Source organism: Vicugna pacos, chromosome 17 (genome assembly GCF_048564905.1).
Source record: "Vicugna pacos chromosome 17, VicPac4, whole genome shotgun sequence".
NCBI lineage: Eukaryota > Metazoa > Chordata > Mammalia > Artiodactyla > Camelidae > Vicugna > Vicugna pacos.
This window is the reverse complement of record NC_133003.1, coordinates 51,079,868-51,091,962: the sequence shown is the minus strand read 5'-3', so window position 1 is coordinate 51,091,962 and position 12,095 is coordinate 51,079,868. Positions and strand designations below refer to the sequence as shown.

At 35.2% G+C, this 12,095-nt stretch overlaps 1 protein-coding gene across 3 annotated transcripts in view; it reads right to left on the bottom strand.

Moving 5' to 3' along the window:
* The window catches only part of SYN2 (synapsin II), a 154,079-nt gene that overhangs the window by 79,874 nt on the left and 62,110 nt on the right, over window positions 1–12,095 (bottom strand). The gene's annotated exons all lie outside the window — the stretch shown is intronic.

The window sequence follows — 12,095 nt, the reverse complement described above, 5'->3', positions numbered from 1 at the left end:
TGTGTTAAGTTTTGTTTTGTTTCGAAAAATTTTTTATATATGCTTAAGAAGGAGGTACAGTTGATCCTGGAACAACGTGGGGGTTAAGGGTACCAGCCCTCCCACCTCCAGCTCAGTGGGAAATCTGCATATGACACAGTCAGCCCTCCAAATCCAAGGTTCCACATCTGAGGATTCAACTGACCACAGATCATATAGGACTGCAGTAAGTAGTTACTGAAAAAAAAAATCCATGTATGAGTGAAACTGCGTAGCTCAAGCCCGTGTTGTTCAAGGGTCAACTGTATCTTCTCTAATTGTTCCGTGCAGAATCTGTATATATGCTTAATAGATTATGCATATTAATTATGCTATTCTTGTTCAAGTGTTGTATATCTTTACTGCTTTTTTGATGCTTGATTTTTCAAGTAATTCAGAAAGACATATTAAAATCTCCTAGCAAATATATTTATTGTAAATTTCTCCCTGTGGTTCTATCAATTTTGTTTTATATATTCTGAGGCCATTTTAGAATTATTAAATCTTCTTAGTTGAGCCTTTTTGCCTTAAAATATGTTTTGTCTGATATTAATATGTATACACTAAATTCTTTTTTTTTCTTTCTAAACAGTTTTTTTTAGATATTATTGCTAGTGTTTAGTGTTTCCCTGGTATACCTTTTTGACATTTTCACTGTCATGACCTTGTATTTTGGGTATTTCTTATAAAAACATGTAGTTGAATTATTTTTAAATCCTATTTGATAATCTCTCTCTTTTAACTGATAAATGTTGGTCACTCATATTTATTGGGATTACTGTTATGCTTCAACACAACTGTGTTCTTTATTTGCGCTCTACATCTTTTTTCTCTTTCCCTGCCTCCTTGTTTTTTAATTTGTAATTTTCTGAGTCTGATTTTCTGAGTTTGTACTGATTTGGAAATTACATTCATGCTAATTCTTTTCTTTCACTGGTTATTCTTGAAATTACATTGTTGACTTTACTTACATTTGAAGTTAATTGATATCATAATCTCCAGCCTAACAATTCAAGGATGTTGGAAGAGTACTTTTCAATCTTTACATACGAATGACCAGGGAAGTGTGTTAAAACGCAGATTCCAATTCAGTAAGTGCGAGGTGAGCCATGCCTACTGCATTTCTAAGCTCCCAAGTGATGCAATGCTACAGAGAAACAGGACCTTAGGATACTTGACTTTAATTGTCATTGTCCCCCTTTAGACTCACATGCTATTGTTGTCTGGGATTTTAATTGTCTTTTTAAATTCCATAATTATACATTGCTATTATTTTATACAGACAATGTTCATTTAGACTTACAAAGAAAAATTCATTCATTTTTATGCTCACCTTCTTTTCTTACATCTCAGACTTTACTTTGGGGAACTTTTTGTTTTCTTTATTCCTAAAGTTCTTTAAACAAAGCTCTGCTAGATGGTTCACTCTCATTCTTAAAAGACAGACTCTTGAGTTTGAAATCCTGTTTTGTTACTTATTAACTGTAGACTTTGGGGAATTCACTTCACTTCTCTGGTCCTCAGTTTCCTCATGTGTAAAATGAGGATAATTATAGCATCTATCTCAGAAGATTGTTGTGAGGATTCACTGAATTAATATAAAGCACTTATAACTGTATCTCACACACTGTAAATTCATATTCATACCTGGAACTATATCTGGGAATTTGGTTACAGGTAGTATTTCTAAAACAAAACCATTGCTCTGCTTGGTCAGAAGGTCCCTTCCTGATAAACTGGGAGTTTGAGATTTGCAGATACTAATTACCATATATAAAACTGATAAACAACAAGTTTATACTGTATAGCACAGGGAACTCTATTCAATATCTTGTAGTAACCTATAAGGAAAAAGAATATGAAAGTGAATACAAGTATATATGTATGACTGAACTATTATGCTGTATACCAGAAATTGACACAACATTGTAAAATGACTATACTTTAATTTTTAAAAAAGTCCCTTACTGCATCATTTTCAGGTACCCAAATTCTGTCCTATCCTTCAATGTTAAAATAAAATCTCATGTCTTCCTCCAGAAAGTTTTCCCTGATCATCCAATTATAAACAGTTTCTCATTTTTCCTTTTTCTCCTATCACCTGCATCATTCATTTGATAACTCAGATCACATTCTTCCCTGTAGGATTTAACTATAACAATTAGTTTCTAAGCTAGATTACAGACTGTGTCTGACTTATCTCTGTATCCCCCAGGCACTTAGACATTGCTGTTGATTGTCTTCACAGTGATGTTGCCAATATCCTAAAGGATTTAATGTGTCTCCACAGAGACTCTGTCCCAATAACACCTTCAATTCAACCCCATCTCATCTATAAGGGATTATTATACCATACTCTAATATGCCTAAGGGCTGCACAAGTAATTTACCTGCATTCTCTTCTCAGATCTCTTTGCCCTGCTTCCTCATTTCCTCACTTTAAAAAAATGAGATGTAATTCATGTACCATAAAATTCACCCTTTTAAAGTACATGGATACATTGTATGGACACATATTTTATTTATATACTTATTAGTTAATAGACATTTGGGATGGTTCTACTCTTTGGCTAATATGAGTAACGCTGCTATGAGCATTTTTTATGTGCAAGTGTTTGTTTGGATACATATCTTCAGTTATTTTGGCTTTATACCAAAGAGTGGAATTCCTAGGTCACACTGTAAGTCTATGTTTAATCTTCTGTGGAATTGACGGACTGTTTTCCAAAGTGGCTGTAACATTTTATATTCCCAGGAACAATATGTGAGGCTTCCCATTTCTCCACTTTCTTATCAATACTTGCTATTGTCCGTTTTTAAAATTACAACAATCATGGAGGGGTGTGAAATGCAAGTCATTGTGTTAATGATGTTGAGGATCTTTTCATCTGCTTGTTGGCCATGTGCATATGTTCTTAGAGAAGCGTCTATTCAAATCCTTTGACTATTTGCATGGAGTTGTCTGTTCACTTGATTGATAGTGTCCTGTGAAGCACAAACATTTTTAATCTTTATGAAATTTATCAATTTTTTTCTTTTTTTGCTTGTGCTTTTGGTGGCATGTTTAAGAAACCACTGTCTAATCCAAGGTCCCAAAGACTAACACCTATAGTTTCTTCTAAGCATCTTACAGTTTTAGCTCTTATACTTGAATCTATGATCCATTTTGAGTTAGTTTTTTATATAGTGTGGGGTAGGGGTCCAATCCAGTTCTTCTGTGTGCTAATATTCAGTTGCACCAACACCATTTATTGAAAAGACTCTTCTTTCCCCCATTGAATTGTCTTGGTATTCTTGTTGAAAATCGTTGACCATAGATGTATGGGTTTATTTCTGGACAATCAATTCCATTTCATTGATCTATATGTCTATCTTGTGTCAGTTCCACATTGTTTTGGCCACAGTAGCTTTGTAGTAACTTTTGAAATCAAGAATTATGATGCCTCCAGCTGTCCTTTTTAAGATTGTTTTGGCTATTCTGGGTCCCTTGAATTTCCATGTGATATTAAAATCAGCTCATTAATTCCTAAAAAACAGAAAAAAGCCAGATGGAATTTGGATATGGATTGCATTGAATTCAAAGTTCAATTTGAAGAGTAATGCTATTTTAAATGTCTTCCAATTGATGAACATGTAGTGAATTTCCATTTATTTAGATCTTTAATTTCTTTCAACAGTGTTTTGTAGTTTTTAGTGTTCAAGTCTTGCACTTTTGTTAAATTTATTCCTGAGTATTTTATTCCCTTTGATGTTATTATAAATAAAATTGTTCTCTAAATTCCATTTTCAGATTATTCTTTGCTAGCGTATAAAAATACAACTGAAAATTTCCTTTCCAACTTATATGCCTTTTCTTCCTTATTCTTGTCTAATTGTCCCAACTAGAAATTCCAATAAAAAGTTGAGTAGAAGTGGTGAGAGTAGACATCCTTATTGTGTTCTAACGTTAGGAAAGCTGTCATTCTTTTTCACTATTAGTATGAGGTTAGTTGTTTGTGTGTGTGTGTGTTTTAATAGATCCCCTTTATCAGGTTGAGGAAGCTCCCCTTGATTTCTAGGCTGTTGAGTGCTTTTATCATGAAAAGATGTTGGATTTCAAATGCTTTTTCTATGTCTATTGAGATGATCATATGGGTTTTTCCTTTATTCTATTAATATGGTATATAACACTGACTGATTTTTGTATGTTGAACCAGACTTATGTTCCTGGTTATAGGATAAAGGCTATGTCCCACTTGGTTGTGATGTATAATCCTTTTTATATAGTGCTGAATTCAATTTGTTATTATTTTAATGAGAATGTTTGTATAAATATATATCTTCATTAGAAATATTGGTCTGTAGCTTTCTTTTCTTCTAATGTGTTATCTTGTTTGGTATCAGGGTAATACTGGCCTACATAGAATGAGTTAGAAAATGTTCTCTTCTCTTATATTTTTTGAAAGATCTTATGAAGGTTTATTGTTAATTCTTTTTTAAATGTCTGGTAGAAATCACCAGTGAAGCCATTTGGTCCTAGGCTTTTCTTTGTGGGACTTTATATTATTATTAATTCAATCTCTAATTTTATAGGTATCTTTAGATATTTTATTTCTTCTTGAGTCATTTTCAGTATTCTGTCTTTTTGGAATTTATCCATTTAACTAGGTTATCTAATTTACTGGCATATAAGAGTTCATAACGTTCCCCTATCATCTTTTTTATTTCTCTAAGATCAATAATAACATTCCCTCTGTCACTCTCCACTTTAGTAATTTGAGGCTTCTATCATTTTTCCTTGCTTAGTCTAGTTAAAGATTTGTTACTTTTATTGCTCTTTCTGAAGAATCAACTTTTGGTTTCACTGATTTTTCTCTATTGTTTTTCTATTCTCTATTTCATTTCTCCCCTCTCTAATCTTTATTTTCTTCCTTCCACTTGCTTTGGATTTAGTTTGCTTTTTTTTCCTTCTAGTTTTTAAAGGTCAAGGGTTAGGTTATTGATTTAAAATCATCCTTTTAAAATATAATTGTATACAGCCATAAATTTCCCTTTAAGTACAGTTTTAACCACATCCTATAAATTTTGGTATGCTGTGTTTTTGTTTTCATTAATCCTAAAGTATTTTCTAATTTCTGTTGTGATTTCTGTTTTAACTCATTAATTATTTAAGAATATATTGTTCTTTAATTATTTAAGAATAATTTCCACATATTTGTGAATTTCTTAGATTCCCTTTTGTTACTGATGTCTAGTTTCATTTCACTGCAGTTGGAGAATATACTTTGCATGATTTAAATCTTTAAAATTTACTGAGACTTGTTTTCTAAACTAAATTAAAATTCATTCTGTCTTTATCTACCTTTTAATTGGAGTATTTAATCTATTAACACCTAATGCAATTACTGTTAAGGTAGGTTGTGTATCTGCCATTTTCTTGTTTTCTCTATATCATGTATTTTTTGTGCCCTTATTCCTCTGTTATTATGTTATGTTAAATATGTACTTCCTATTGTACCATTTTAATATCCTTGTCATTTCTTTTACTTAAAAAAAAATTATTTTCTTAGTCATTGTCCAGGGGGTTACAATTGACATCTTAACTTATAACAATATTATTTGGATTAAAACGAACTTAGTTACAATAGTAGATAAAAACTTTGCTCCTGTTTAGCTCCATTCTCTTCCCCTAATCCTTTGTACTATTATTATCATACAAAGTATATCTTATACATTATAGGTCCATCAACACAGATTTATGACTATTGCTAGCAATGAATTCTCTCATTTTTTCTTTATCTGGGAATGTCTTAATATCTCCATTTTTGAAGCATAATGTTGGATATTGAGTTCTTGATTAACAGTCTTTTAATATTTTGAATGTGTCACCCCACTGCCTTCTGATCTTCATCATTTCTGATTAAAAAATGAGCTGTTAATCTTTTTGAGGATTCCTTATACATGATGAATCACTTCTCTTTTGCCACTTTCAAGGTTGTCTTTGGGTTTGACTTTCAACAATTGGATTATGATGTGCCTATGTGTGGATTTCTTTTAAGTTTATCCTACTTGGAGTTTTTTGAGCTTTTTAAATGTATAAATTGATGTATTTCATCAAACTGAGAAGTTTTGTGGTGTTATTTCTTCATATATTCTTTCTGTTCCTTTCTCTCTCGCAAGAACTCTCATTATGTTTGTGCTGGTGTGCTTGTTGGTGCTCCACGGGTCTCTGAGGCTTTGTTCATTTTTTTTCTTTTCTTTTCTTTTTTTTTTTTATTTCTGATCCCTAGCCTATATAGTTTCAAATGACCAGTCTTCAAGTTCACTGATTCTTTTTTATGCTCACTTAAATCTGCTACTGTAATTCTCTAGTGAATTTTTCATTTCAGTTATTGTACTTTTAAACTGCAAAATTTCTATTATGTGTACACACATATGCACATGCACACATACACTTTCTATCTTTTTATTATTATTCTCTATTTGGGGAGACATTATCCTCATAGTTTCCTTTAATTCTTTATATATGATTTCCTTTAGTTATTTGAACACTTTTAAAACAGTTGACTAAAGTGTTTGTCTATTAAATGTCCACAACTAGGGTTCTTCAGGGACAGTTTCTATTGAGTCCTTTTTTTCTCCCCCTGTATGTGGACCATACTTCTCTGTTTATTTGCATGTCTTGCAATTTATATTTGAAAAGCAGACATTTTAAACAATATAATGGAGCAACTCTGGAAATCAGACTCTCATGTCCTCAGGGTTAGTTTTCGTTGCTTCTGTTGGGTTGTTTTCTATTTGTTTGTTTACTGATTTTGATGAACTAATCTATATTCTTTGTTTTGTATGGCCAGTGAAGTCTCTGCCCGGTTAGCTTAGTGGTTTCCTAATGACTGGAGATTTCCTTAAATGCCTGGAAACAATAAGTCTCCTAGTCCTTGCTGAGGGATCTGTGTGTGTTGGGGCAGGACTTCAATATTCACCCAGGCAGTTTGCAGCTCTGCTCTAGACTACACATTCTGCTTGTACGAAGCCTCATGTCAGCCAGAGGTGAGAGATTAGGACCTTCTCAGGTCTTTCAGGTATATGCACACACAGCCCTGCATGTGCACACTTGTGCACAGCCTTTTAGATTCCCAGAAATGTGCCAGGGCTTTTTGAACTCCTCTATGGACATCTCATTCCCTAACTTTTTCTTTTATGTTTGCCTCGACTCAGGCAGCCATGATGTTAAACAATGGCAACTGATTGTTTTTAACAAATGCACCCTGGGAAAAGGCTTTATTCACTGGGCAATTTTCTAGTCAGGCAAGTCTTGCCAAGTGGAGTCTTACAGGGACTCTATAAGATAGGTCAAATAATGACCATTCTTTGGGAACGGGCTTTGAGGGAGCTCCATCCTCATTCTGCCCCTCCAGTGGCTGACAGTCTGCTGATTTTAGTGGTGATTGTGGGCTCTTGGTGTTCAAAGCTACAGTGGAGTTGGGGAATAAGAACTGGAATACGGCAAGTCATAACACCACAAGGCTTTCTATTCTTATTGAGATTTAGCCATTTTCTTAAATAAATGCTCTCTGAATTGCTGCAGAACATTAGTTAATTTCCATAGTTCTGAAAAAGTTGATTCTGACAATTTTGGCCAGTACTCTCATTGCTTTTACGGAGAGGATTGCCAGAGGTCTTTACTCTTAATCATTCTCACTGAGGTTAACTTTTTATTTCCTTCCTGTCTTAGGCAATTCTTCTTAACTTGACTCATTTTTCACCTTTCTTTATTCTTGTTTCCTCAGAGTCTCCATGTTCTGGTGCACAATTTCTTTCCTCTTGTATCTAGAGTCACTGCACACTTTTATGAGACATTTCCACATCATCCTCTGATGTATTTTTTATATATGATCATGTTCTCTTCCTGTTATGGCAAACTCTGATTCATTCTTTATGATCTAGTTCAACTATCAACTCCTCTGTTAGGTTCTCCTCACTTCATCTAGCCATGAGCCAACATTCTCCTAAGGCCCTCTTTACAGTCACCCATTATAGCTAATATTTAATGTACCCTATCTGTTTTATTAGGCTGTGAATCTTTGAGGACAGATATACTATACCTTATTCATATTTATACACTTAAAATATAACACAGAGAAAGTACTAAGAAAATGTTTGAATTGATTCTTAGTAAAGAACTTATCACTCTACTGGTAGTAAGAACCAATCTTATCAAAAGCACTGAGCCCTCAGACATAAGCAGAAGCTGATGATCGTAACTGAATTTTATAATACAAATCTAATAGCAGAAGTCTTATAATTAACAGAATAAACAGAAAAACCAAGTACTTTCTTTTTATTTAACTTTGAGAAAATGTCACTTGGAATCAGATTGGTGAGAATGTCATTCTGAAGCTCTGGACTGGTTCTCTGGACACCTGAGTTATCTTCCAAGCCACCTCTTGACCTGCTGTAGGATTCTGAAGGAGCCAAAAATAATCTTCCCTTTAATATGAAAGTGATTAATTTCATCTTTAACTCATACATGCCCTATCAAATTCATATTTTTAAGAGTTCTCTTTCCCTGCTGCATAGAGAAAGAATTATTATAAGACAATTTGAAAGCAAGAAGGGTAGAGAGGAGGCTACTCCAAAAGTCTAGGTGAAAACTGATGGTGACCTGGACCAGAGTGAAATGAGATGATTTGAGAAATTCTGGACACAAAACATATTTGATCTGGTGTTAGATTAGATATCAAGAATGAGGGAGATGAGCCAGAGCTCACCCCAAGGTTCTAGCTTGATTGGTTGGATGGTGGTACATTTTATTAAGCTGGGGAAAAAAGTATTGAGGAGGAGATGGGTTTGAAGGGGAAAAAATTTAAGGGTTCTGTTTTGGACATGTGTACAAGACACATAAGTGGAGATGTCATACAGATAACTGAAACTCAAAGAAGAGGTCTTACCAGAGATAAAAATTTGGAAGTTATAAGATCAAGGTGATATAAAATCTATGGCAATGGTTGAGAGTAGCTAAGAAAATAATTTACAGAGAGAGAAGGGATAAGTGCTCAGTTATGAGCCCTGAGAAATTCCAACATTTGGGATCAGGTAGAGGGAGAATAACAAGGAAAGGTACTAAAAAAAGAGCAGCCACTGAGGTAGGGGGGAAAAAAGGCGGGAGGGCCACCTGTGCTGAATGCTGCTGCCCGAGCAAGTTCAATCAGGATAGACATGCCCACTGACTTTTTCCAGCTAAGAGTGATGGTCCTTAAAAAGAGCCATTTCAGTGCAGTTGAAGGGGATGGTGCAGAAGTCACACTGTACTGAGCTGAAGAGTAAATGGAAGGTGAGAAAGAGAAGACATCATGTACAGACAATTCTTTCTTGAAATCTTTTTCCCCTTGGCTTCAGTGACACTATACTTTCTTGATTCTCCCACCTATCTGGCTGCCTTTTTCAGTCATCTTTGCTGGGTTATCCTATACTTTAAATGTTGAAGTTCTTCAGAATTTAGGTCATATAATTCTGTTCTCTCCCTTCCACCTAAGGGCTTCGGTGAACACATGTAGGCCAATAACTCCCAGATTTTATACTGCTATCTCTGTCTCAGATCTCTCCTCTGAGCTCCAGAATTGCATGCTCCAGATCTCAAAATTAAACACAACATTCCCCTTCCCTGACTGTTTTTCTTCCAGTCTTCCAGATTCTCTGTAAATTATATCATTATCTTCTCAATAGCTAGCTCAAGACAGACACCTGGGAGTCATGTTTCATTTTTTTTTCTCCCCCTGTGTACAACAATCAATCCAATAGCAAGTCCTGTTCATTCTACCTTCAAATGTGTCTCATTTATAGACTGTCTATGGGCCAAGCTCTTTATCTACATTATCTTTCTCATTAAGGTTCAAAAATACTCAGTAGGGTAGGTATTATCCCCATCTTGAAACTGAAGCTCAGAAAGATTAATTAACTTACTATGACAACACAAAAGGTAAATGGCAGAGAAGGACAGATTTATTACTAAAAATCTATGACTCCACACTGCCTCTGAACCCCACTACTTAACCTCTCTGAGGCCAAGTCTCTTCAGGAGTAAAATGGACTTAATATTGCCTATCTTTAGGTTATTATGAAAAATTTAAACTATAAGGTACATGTCCCTAGTACTGGGTATCAACCAAATAAATGTTAAGTCCCTTATAGCCTTTCACTCCTTCTTCTGTACTTTTTCTGGGGCCAATTCAGTAATATTAGAATTACAGAGATAAACAAAGATTGCTCCTTGCTGTTAAGAAGCAAATAATTTAAAGAGACAAAATGAACACACATAAAACAATGAGATAATAATATAAAACAGTAGATAACTAAGCATTAAACTGCATGGCTGAGGCTTCTTATAATAAAATTTCAGAGAAAGGAGAAAGGGCGGTTGGGAGATGGCAGTGGGAGTCGACTTTTAAAAAGATCTGTTAGAACAATTAGGTATCTGTTAGTAAGGGTATCAGCAAAGAAGGGCAGGACACTCAGAAAAAAAAGAGAGTGATGTGGAAAGGAGGAGAACATGCTCAGGGTCAGTGATGACAGCAACCCGATTTTAGCAAAAGGTGCTTATTTCCCCCCCCCGTGTTGAAGTATTTTTACTACTAAGCTGCCTTGAAACAATTTAAGTTCCCAAGAGAACAAAGGAAAATGTGAGCCCATTATTAAGACTAAATATCCTGGCAGGCAGAGCCATCATTAAACCATCTACCCGCCTTCCCAGGGAATTGGAACAAACCCCATACTCTGACCCTCATGAGACAAAAATAAGTCAGGTGCTAGGGTGTGCTTTGAGAATAACATCACACTGTCAAAATGGGCCTAATAACATCAATCACCTTTTCCTAGCTTGCATCTCTCAGTTGCAGCTGCTAACACCAACAAATGTCACCATTCCTACGTCCAAAGCTTCTTCTGATAAAAACCCACAGAGACCACCAATACTTATATGCCCACTACGTCTGGGGCTTGGGTGAAAAAGCTTTTATTTTCCAGAGCCTGTTCAATAAACCAATTTGGCTTCTGACAAAGAATTGTTATATAATTTGCTCCATTACTCAGCAGAGCTTCTGGACGATGGCGTCATAGAATATTAGAGCTGGAAAGAGACTTAAAGATTACTTTGGTCTTATTTTACTAATGAAGACACAGAGGCCCACAGGGGCTAACTGATAAATTTAAGGTTAAAGGGACCCTGAAGGAGAGAAGGGTCATCAGCATGGCCAACAGATCCTGGAGAAGGAGACTCACATAGGCACCTGGTGGGAACAGTAATGAAAATAAGGGGAAGGAAAAATATTACAGAGCTGCCTTCAGAGTGCCAGTGGCTCCTTGGTAATGATCAATAAACCTAAAAGATTATTCTGAAGTCACCTCAAATTCCGGCCAACAGTCCTCTACCCTGTCTCCCAAATGTTCCAGGTGGTCAATCAATAAACATTTATTGTACAACAACTATAAAACATTTTGAAACATTGCAGGGTATAGAATGCAATGATATATGAAATATAGTCCCTACTGCCAAAAGCCTACAGTCTGGACATGAACAGAGTAATAAACAGGAGAGCTGGAAACAAACTCTCTACGGATGAAACAATAAGACCTGGGTGTGAAAGAGAAGGACTGGCCTAGACCTGTGGTTCTCACATGCTCGTCCACGGCTCTGACTAGCTACATAAGATTCACCGAGGAAGCTTATTAAAAGAAAACTCTAGAATCTCAACACTGAGGGTCTGTTAAAGAGATCTAAGGTGGAAACAGTAAGTCTTTTTTTTTTTTTAAGTTCTGCATGGATTTTGGATGCACAAGACCACCTCATAACTACTAGGCGAGATAATAATTAAGATCCTTTCCAATCCTAAGAATCTCTGACTCCAAGCAAACAGAGAATTCTGAAGGCCTGAAGTACTATCCTTCAACTCCAAGGGTTCAAAGATTCAGGAAACTGAGGCCTAGCTGGCCATACTATATAATCTTTTTAAAATTCTATGATTATGTCACTCTTTGAATTTAAAAAAATCTTCAAGTCAAGCTCTGCCTGGCTTTTGAGGGTCTTTACCATTTAGGCCCAG